Here is a 10,734-nt window from a genome sequence, read left to right as displayed (position 1 = left end):
TGTTGAACGCTGAGCTGTAGTCAATGAACAACAGTCTCCCATAGCCCCCCTTCTGGCGGTCCAGGTGAGAGAGTGTGCTGTGCAGTACTTGGGAGACCGCATCATCACTGGACCTGTTTGGCCTGTGTGCAAATTGCATAGGGTCCATATCACATAGCAGTTAGGGGATTAAGTGTCTTGCTCAAGGCAATCGCTCTCACCCCAATTGTAATGAAATGTTTTGAGAAACTGGTTATGATGAACATAAAAAAAAAGCCATTGACATAAAAGCTGACCCCCACCAGTATGCCTACAGGCCAAACCGCTCCACAGCTGATGCTATCAATGCTGTGACATCAGTCCCTCACACATGTAGAGAACAGGAACTCCTATGTGAGGGTGCTGTTTTTGGACTTCAGTTCCGCCTTCAATACCATCATCGCCGTATCCTCCACCATCATCCTCAACACTGGCTCCCCCCAGGGCTGTGTCCGACTCCTTAGCCCACTACTTTACACCCTGCTCACACATGACTGCAGAGCCCACTATGACAGCAATCTCATAGTGAAGTTCGCGGATGACAGCAGTGGTGGGGCTCATCACAAAAGGGGACACAGGAAGGAGGTAGATGGACTGGGACTGTGGTGCAAGGAGAACAATCTCATCCTAAACGTAAAAAAATAGATGATTATAGACTTCCGAAAGACCAGCACGCGCCCCCCCCCCCCCCCCCCCCCCCCCCCCCCTCTCTACATTGATGGCACAGCTGTAGAGGTGGCTCCCAGTGTCAAATACCATCGGGGTGCACATTTCCAACACCCTCACGTGGCGTGACAACACCCGGAGCCTCGTCAAAAAAGCTCATCAACGCCTGTATTTCCTGAGGAAACTGAAAGGGGCGGGGCTTGACACCAACATCCTCAGCTCCTTCTATAGATGTGTGGTGGAGAGCGTACTGACCTCCTGCATCACGGCATGGTACGGCAGCTGCACAGCGGCAGAGAAGCAGGCGCTACAGAGGGTTGTAAGGTCTGCACAGAGGACCATCGGATGCAGCTTACCAGACATCTCGGACACCTACAACAACCGATGCACGGACAGAGCAATCCGCATCATGCGTGACCCCTCTCACCCTGCACACGGACTGTTTACCCCCCTCTCACCCTGCACACGGACTGTTTACCCCCTCCCTTCAGCAGAGCCACCGCAAGGTGCGTGCGAGAGGTGCGGTCGCACAGGGCCTCGCACCTAGGAGGCCTTGCAAAAAGACTTTTTTTAAATTAAAATAAATAGAATGTTAACAATCACTTTCCATCACAGACCTAAAATCTAGTTCTGCTTACATGCTTATATATTTCACATTAGACACGTTTGTAGAATAGTAATATGCATACTGCCTCACTATATATATACTGTATACAATTTCTTACTGATTTGAGATGACAACCTGATTTAATATTTTTAGGAAATGTAGGCAAAAATAAGTATTCATTAATTAATTAATTAATTAATTAAAACATTTCGCACAGGGCCTCGGATTTCTCCCAGACGGCTCTGCCCTTCAGGCTGCGCAGCATCCGGGCAAGAACCACCAGGCTGAAGAATAGCTTCTTTCCGGATGCTGTGAGACTGCTGAACAGTTCATTGCAGCTCATCACTGCCGTGCCTCTGCACACTGCACCGTAGCACTTTATGGCACCTATCTATTTTAATCAGTGAATCATATTAGTCTTATTGAATTAAATCAGTTTACTGAATTAGACTAGGTTTTTATCGAATTAATTCGTTTTTTTCTATTGAATCAATTCGTTGTTTTTATTGAATGATTCGTTTTTTACTGGATTTTTATTGAATCAGTTTGTATGTCTGTCATGAGGATCAGTATTTATTTTAGCATTTATTCTAGTTTATCTAGTATTCCCACGTGAATGGAAAAATGACAATAAACATAACTTTGACTTTGACTTTGACTTTTGACACTTCGACACGCTGCCTGGGGAGGAGTGGGAATTGAAGCCGTTTTCTCAAAGCAAGAATGTGTTTTTCCCGTGCTTAGTCACTAAGCGGCTGGTATGACTTTTCAACATATCTAGACATTTTAAATAGTGTTTTTGACAAAGCAGCCATGAGAGGCAGGTTAGATGACAGGATTATTACTAATCCCACCCTTCGCACTGAAGAAGCATAACTCCGTTTTCTGATTTTTCTTTGACAGCTCGTGTATTTGCAGTTTTGCAGCAAGTCCATCCGAATCACTTGCTGTGTGAATGTCATCTGAACTCTCGCACCCAGAAGAGGTTTGTATTCTAGAACATATGAGATGTTCCTTTATTAATCCCTTTGGGAGGAGGGGAATGGAGGTACAGGCATGGGTAATATAAATTAATAAAAAATACAAGAACGAAAAATACAAACATAAACGAACCAGATAAAATATCAATGAAAAAAATAATGGTGAGGGTCTGGTTAGCCGGACAGGCGAGACATATTCATTCTGCCCTCAGATTTATTACTGGTGACAGATATGATACCCACCACTGTGTCCTGTATGAAACGGTTGGATGGCCTTCTCTGGTTGAAAGGCATAACTATCATTGGTATTTGTTTATTTTTAAAGCCCTTACTGGTAAACGTCCCCCTTACATCACAACACTGTTGTAATGGAATCTTGGAACCCATTCTACAAGTTCAAATGACTGGTTGGTTCTTAGGGTTCCTCCAGTTTGCTCTCAACTAGGAAAACTGCTTTTTCCTTTGATGCTTCCAACACCTGGAATGCCCTCCGACTGACTCTGAAGGTTCTTCCTTCTCTTGCTGCATCCCCCCACGACACACCACTAACCTCAGACAGTTCTTCTTCCAACCAGAATGCAAATGTAACAGTAAAGTGCAATAGTAATATACAATATACAGGTGATTAAACTGAGTATAAAATATATAAATGAGTACTACTGATTAATATTGCTAATCAGATGTATGTACAGAGTTGTTGTATTAATATGTACAGTGATACAGGTATGAAGACACTATGGTTGTCAATGGTTCCTGCCGGGGCAGTGCTCTCTCCCTCTCTCTCTCTCTCTTTCCCCTTCTCCCGCTCTCGTTATGTTAGGTAGGTTCAGGTGTGGTGTTCAGCGTGGCAGCTGATCTGATGTCTGCGGGCCAATTACGTCGGGATATAACCCCGCCCCAGATGTTGAGAGGCTGCCAGATCGTAACTTCGTATTTACCACCTGCCTGGCGAAGTACCTGGAACACTGGCTTGCATACAAGGACCTGCTCTGACCCCTAGCCTGCCCGACGATTCTCTGTGCTCTACCCTCGGAACGTATGAGAAACTGTACCCGTCTCGACCCCTGCCTGGCTGACTATCCTGCACCTGCTCTGACCCCCGCCCGCCCGTCTGACTCACTCGCCCCCGCATACACCCCGGACTGTACGAGTGCGTCTCCGTGTATCGAACCCCCTGCTTGGACATTTGACCTTTCTATTTATATATTTATTCTTCTTTTTTATTTTATTTTTTTATATCTTTTCCCCCCTCCATTTTCCTCCGATTTTCTCCCATCCCAATGTTAGTCGTTATGCCAATTCCCAATCCCCTTCCTGGTCGCTGCGCACTTACCCCCCACAGTCGGTCTGGGAGAGTGGAGGCTACCACGTGCTTCCTCCGACACACGTCCAGCCAATCAACCGCTTCTTTTCACCTGGCAGCGCGGATTCTCACCGAGAGGGCGTAGCGTGTGGAAGGATCACACTATCCCACTCAGGTCCTATCCGCGCTTAGCAGGCCCCCCGACCGAACTGTAGGAGTCGCTGTTTACAACGACCCGGACCCACCCCGCCAGCTTCTCCCACCCTCTAATACTGCCAATTGTATTAGTGTGAACGGCCAGCCAAGCTGGTGACAACCCCGGAGCTGTAAGCTGGATTCGAACAGGCGAATCCAGCCGCTCCGGGGTTTGGTGACGAACGCAATCTCCGTTACGCCACCTGACCGCCCTTTATATATTTATTCTAATTAAATATACTATACCCCCTTGGGTTTGAACAAGTCCTGTCTGCCGTTTCTCTTTGTCTGCATATTTGGTTCCAAACTAAAATCATGATAATGGTAGTAAGTCATACTGGGCTGGCTGTATATGGGCTCCATAGAAACATTAGATCTACATGTATATGGGCTATAGTACCATAGAAACAGGACGAGATACTGTAGAAACATTAGATCTACACGTATATGAGCTATAGTACCATAGAAACAGGATGAGATAGAAACATTAAATCTACATGTATATGAGCTATATTACCATAGAAACAGGACGAGATAGAAACATTAAATCTACATGTACGGCACAGTGGTGTAGTGGTTAACACTGTTGCCTCACAGCTAGAGTCCTGGGTTTGATTCCCGCTTGGGGACCAGGTTTCCGTGTTGCCAGTTACCCAGGTGGGGTATCTCCCGGGCCTTTATGTGTGGATTTTGCATGTTCTCCCCCTGTGCTCGCAAGGGTTTCCCCTCCCGATAAGATAAACCCAATGGAAAAACATGCACAACAGTTCGCTAACGCTGTTGCATGTGACTTTTACATGTGGGGGTTTGTCTGTACCCTGATCAGGTGTTCCCAGTGTGGATGTGTTAGGTCTAGTTGTAGTTCCCTGTTCTGGTCTTGTAGTCCTTATCGTTTTCCTCCCAGGTGTATCCATTTGTAATCAACCCAGGTGTGTCTTGTCTCGTCATCCCCTCGTGTATAACTGTCCTGTTCTCCCCTGCGTGAGATGCTGTTCCTGTTTGTACAGTTCTGTGTTTTGTTTGTTATTATTTTATGTTATTTCCTGATTACAAAAACCATGGTAATTATTAATTAAATATCTTTTGTTGGTTACTTTGGCTACCTACTCTCCTCATTATGTTACATTGACAAGACAACGAGCACTCCTACAGTCAATGATAACGTAATACTGACGAAGACGGACAGGAGCACTTGGATTGGTCCCCGGGTGCAGCGCACGCTGTCTGTGTTAATCTGATGACAAATAAAGACTTCTACTTCTACTTCTTCTACTATATGGGCTACAGTACCATACTGTAGGAACAGGATGGGATAGAAACGCAACACCCTCTGAGCTCTCGTTAGCTTTACACACAGTGGTGTTTGTGAACATGCAGTATCATATTCAGAGTGTTATTAAGTCTGGCCTGGATTTCTACTCCTCGCCCCTATAAGCGGTTTAAGTAATTAAGAAACGCAGGACACTCTAGACTGATGGAGGACTCAGCCGAAGAGGTTTACTGGGTTCCAGTAAATTATTAATGGGAGGGTTCAGTGTGTGTGTGCGTGTGCGTGTGCGTGTGCGTGTGCGTGTGCGTGTGTGTGTGTGTGTGTGTGTGCGTAGGTAGACACAGGTAGGCAGACACAGGTAGGCAGACACAGGTAGACAGACACAGGTAGGTAGACACAGGTAGACAGGCAGACACAGGTAGGCAGACACAGGTAGACAGACACGGGTAGGTAGACACAGGTAGGCAGACACAGGTAGACAGACACAGGTAGGCAGACACAGGTAGGCAGACACAGGTAGGCAGACACAGGTAGGCAGGCAGACACAGGTAGACAGACACAGGTAGACAGACACAGGTAGACATACACAGGTAGGTAGACACAGGTAGACAGACACAGGTAGACAGACACAGGTAGACATACACAGGTAGGTAGACACAGGTAGGCAGACACAGGTAGGCAGGCAGACACAGGTATGTAGACACAGGTAGGTAGGCAGACACAGGTATGTAGACACAGGTAGATAGACAGACACAGGTAGGTAGGCAGACACATGTCTGTGCAGTGTTTATTATTAACCCTTTCACTGCCACACTAGAGAAGGTTAACCGTCTGTAGTGTGGTAGTGAAAGGGTTACCCTTCTGTAGTGTGGCAGTGAAAGGGTTAAGAGTCAGATAGTCCTAACAGTGTTTATTATTAAGAGTAGATAGTCCTAACAGTGTTTATTATTAAGAGTCAGATAGTCCTAACAGTGTTTATTATTAAGAGTCACATAGTCCTAGTGTTTATTATTAAGAGTCAGATAGTCCTAACAGTGTTTATTATTAAGAGTCCGATAGACCTAACAGTGTTTATTATTAAGAGTCAGATAGTCCTAACAGTGTTTATTATTAAGAGTCACATAGTCCTAGTGTTTATTATTAAGAGTCAGATAGTCCTAACAGTGTTTATTAAGAGTTAGATACAGTAGTCCTAACAGTGTTTATTATTAAGAGTCAGATAGTCCTAACAGTGTTTATTATTAAGAGTCCGATAGACCTAACAGTGTTTATTATTAAGAGTCTGATAGACCTAACAGTGTTTATTATTAAGAGTCAGGTAGTCAAGTGTTTATTATTAAGAGTCAAATAGTCCTAACAGTGTTTATTATTAAGAGTCTGATAGACCTAACAGTGTTCATTATTAAGAGTCAGGTAGTCCTAACAGTGTTCATTATTAAGAGTCAGATAGTCCTAACAGTGTTCATTATTAAGAGTCAGATAGTCCTAACAGTGTTTATTATTAAGATAGTCCTAACAGTGTTTAATATTAAGAGTCAGATAGTCCTAACAGTGTTCATTATGAAGAGTCAGACAGTCCTAACAGTGTTTATTATTAAGAGTCAGATAGTCCTAACAGTGTTTATTATTAAGAGTCAGATAGTCCTAACAGTGTTTATTATTAAGAGTCAGATAGTCCTAACAGTGTTTATTATTAAGAGTCAGATAGTCCTAACAGTGTTTATTATTAAGAGTCAGATAGTCCTAACAGTGTTTATTATTAAGAGTCAGATAGTCCTAACAGTGTTAATTATTAAGAGTCAGATAGTCCTAACAGTATTTATTATTAAGAGTCAGATAGTCCTAACAGTGTTTATTATTAAGAGTCAGATAGTCCTAACAGTGTTTATTATTAAGAGTCAGATAGTCCTAACAGTGTTTATTATTAAGAGTCACATAGTCCTAACAGTTCTCAAGTTCACCAGCCGTTAGTTCTCCAGCAATTGGCAGCAGTCTGTGCCCACGGTTGTGGAGCCTGATGGCTATTGGCATGAAGGACTGGCCAAGGCGGTTTGTGGTGTGTCAGGGCCGGGGGGGATAAGCTGAATGTGCTCCTCATCCTGCCTAGCTCCTCATAGAGGGAGTGTGAGAGGTTTTCCAGTATAGCATCTAGCTTTTTCCACATCCTCCTCAGTCTCGGCCACCACCTCTAGTTTGACCAGTTTGACTCCCACTACAGAGCTAGCCTTCCTCACCAGCTTGTTCAGTTTGACTCCCACTACGGAGCTAGCCTTCCTCACCAGCTTGTTCAGTTTGACTCCCACTACGGAGCTAGCCTTCCTCACCAGCTTGTTCAGTTTGACTCCCACTACAGAGCTAGCCTTCCTCACCAGCTTGTTCAGTTTGACTCCCACTACGGAGCTAGCCTTCCTCCCCAGCTTGTTCAGTTTGACTCCCACTACGGAGCTAGCCTTCCTCACCAGCTTGTTCAGTTTAACTCCCACTACGGAGCTAGCCTTCCTCCCCAGCTTGTTCAGTTTGACTCCCACTACGGAGCTAGCCTTCCTCACCAGCTTGTTCAGTTTGACTCCCACTACAGAGCTAGCCTTCCTCACCAGCTTGTTCAGTTTGACTCCCACTACGGAGCTAGCCTTCCTCACCAGCTTGTTCAGTTTGACTCCCACTACAGAGCTAGCCTTCCTCACCAGCTTGTTCAGTTTGACTCCCACTACAGAGCTAGCCTTCCTCACCAGCTTGTTCAGTTTGACTCCCACTACAGAGCTAGCCTTCCTCCCCCGCTTGTTCAGTTTAACTCCCACTACGGAGCTAGCCTTCCTCACCAGCTTGTTCAGTTTAACTCCCACTACGGAGCTAGCCTTCCTCCCCGCTTGTTCAGTTTAACTCCCACTACAGAGCTAGCCTTCCTCACCAGCTTGTTCAGTTTGACTCCCACTACGGAGCTAGCCTTCCTCACCAGCTTGTTCAGTTTAACTCCCACTACGGAGCTAGCCTTCCTCACCAGCTTGTTCAGTTTAACTCCCACTACGGAGCTAGCCTCCCTCAGTTTGTTAGTGTCTCTTGAGTTGATGTTACCCCCCCCCCCCCCAGCATACTATGGTGAAGGAAAGGACACTGGCAACCACAGACTGGTAAAACGTCTGTAGTATCATTATGTATTAATTAATCTCTGAGTGGATAAGGATTTCCTGACAGCTTCATTTGCATCCTCTGTACTGGAGTTGGTTACCGGCTGCCTGTCTGTGGCTGCCTGTCTGTATCTGCCTGTCTGTATTTGCCTGTCTGTGTCTGCTTGTCTGTGTCTGCCTGTCTGTGTCTGCCTGTCTGTGTCTGCCTGTCTGTGGCTGCCTGTCTGTGTCTGCCTGCCTGTCTGTATCTGCCTGTCTGTGGCTGCCTGTCTGTGTCTGCCTGTCTGTGTCTGCCTGTCTGTGGCTGCCTGTCTGTATCTGCCTGTCTGTGTCTGCCTGCCTGTCTGTGTCTGCCTGCCTGTCTGTATCTGCCTGTCTGTATCTGCCTGTCTGTGGCTGCCTGTCTGTGTCTGCCTGTCTGTGTCTGCCTGTCTGTGGCTGCCTGTCTGTATCTGCCTGTCTGTGGCTGCCTGTCTGTGGCTGCCTGTCTGTATCTGCCTGTCTGTGTCTGCTTGTCTGTGTCTGCTTGTCTGTGTCTGCTTGTCTGTGTCTGCTTGTCTGTGTCTGCCTGTCTGTGTCTGCTTGTCTGTGTCTGCCTGTCTGTGGCTGTCTGTCTGTGTCTGCCTGTCTGTATCTGCCTGTCTGTGGCTGCCTGTCTGTGTCTACCTGTCTGTGGCTGCCTGTCTGTGTCTGACTTTCTGTGTCTGTCTGTCTGTGTCTGCCTGTCTGTGTCTGCCTGTCTGTATCTGCCTGTCTGTGTCTACCTGTCTGTGGCTGCCTGCATGTAGCAAAATATTTTTCTTCAAAGTAACTAGTAACTGATCGGTTCAGAGTAAAAAGTCCAATACAATACAAACAAAGTACAAGTGTAAGTAGCTCGAAATTGTACTTAAGTACAGTACTTGTCCTCCATTTATGTTGATTTTCTTGAGCTGGAGTTGTGCTTCAGGAAGGGAACTTCTTTTGTAGCTGATTTGATTTGCCCAGCTTTGGAGAGAAGGCAGAATACTTTGTTTAATACCAAGCTGTAATCTGTATTTATGTAATCCATATTTAGATAATGAAATGTATACGTGTAATGTAATAATGGAACACTGCAACCGTATTTTTGGTTGGGCACTTTGTGTCCACGCACGGCACGTAAATAAAATAATCAGTCAATCATCAAAATCAATCAGTATACACAATACAGTATATACGGTATGGTATGATGGTCTGTCCTCTCTAACTTCTTGCTTTCTGTGCTTGAATTAGAACATTAGATTCGCCTGGTCTTTTAAATGAAACTGCTCAGTAAAGGCATTTTTGACCCACACTGGACTGACTGTGACTGACTGCCAGGATGTGCCCTCCCCCACCCGACAGGGACGGTGTGGTCAGTAACACTCTTGTGACCGAATCCCTGCTTATCCTAGCAAGTCCTCCTTCTGAACGCTGTCAGTCTTATCTCACCTACTTCTCAAGGTCCCTACTTCTCAAGCTCCCTACTTCTCAAGCTCCCTACTTCTCAAGGTCCCTACTTCTCAAGCTCCCTACTTCTCACGCTTTCCACTTATCAAGCTCCCTACTTCTCAAGCTCTCCACTTCTCAAGCTCCTCAAGCTCTCTACTTCTCAAGCTCTCTACTTCTCAAGCTCTTCTCTGAAAGCCATTGCAGCATCGGCAGCAACATATTTCTTTATTACAGTAACATGAATCGATAGAGAGCGTGATTCATGACTCTTAACTGGGCAAACTGGTCTCCCATGCCACTCTGTTACCCTAACCAGCCAATGAGGATGAAGGTTACCTTAACCAGCCAATGAGGATGAAGGTGTCACATACTCTAAGCATGGCTTTATGTTTCCTGCTGGTATCTCCTCACTTCCTGCCATACATTCCATCTGCATCCTGTACACGCAGCACCTGATTACACACACACACGCACACACGCACGCACACACACACGCACGCATGCACGCAGACACACACACACACACACACACACAGAGACACACACAATCTCAGCACACACAGAGGAAGTGAACGCTTGTGCTCGTCCCTGCTCTCAGTCTCCACTACGCCAGTTCAAACATCCACGGAATGCCTGCCACTATGGACGACATATGTTGATGATATGTTGATTGATTGATTGATTGATTGAAAATGTTATTAACAGATTGCAGAATGGGTACAATACAGTACGGCTCAATACACACAATTGTTAAGGGGATGCAGACCAGAGAAAGACTTTCATCTTGTTTACATCAGGGTCCCCCATTTTCAATTCATGCTAACATTTATGACATACACGACATACAGATATACAGTACTGTTACATCCAGACATTTATGACATACAAGATATAACAATATACAGTACTGTTTATTTACAGACAGCGTTTCTAAAAGAGAATATATACATTTGATGGGGATGTTAGTGCTGTATATATACATTTACAGCATATATATATATATATATATATATATCCATATCTGTCTGAATAATCCTGCATAAACCTGATTATTCACCTGCATATAACCCATATAGCTTTGTACAAAAAATGCTGTATATATCGTATATATATTTATG

Source organism: Notolepis coatsorum (genome assembly GCF_963971535.1).
Source record: "Notolepis coatsorum genome assembly, chromosome: 11".
In the NCBI taxonomy this organism is placed as follows: Eukaryota; Metazoa; Chordata; class Actinopteri; order Aulopiformes; family Paralepididae; genus Notolepis; species Notolepis coatsorum.
Note: the sequence above shows the minus strand (reverse complement) of the source record.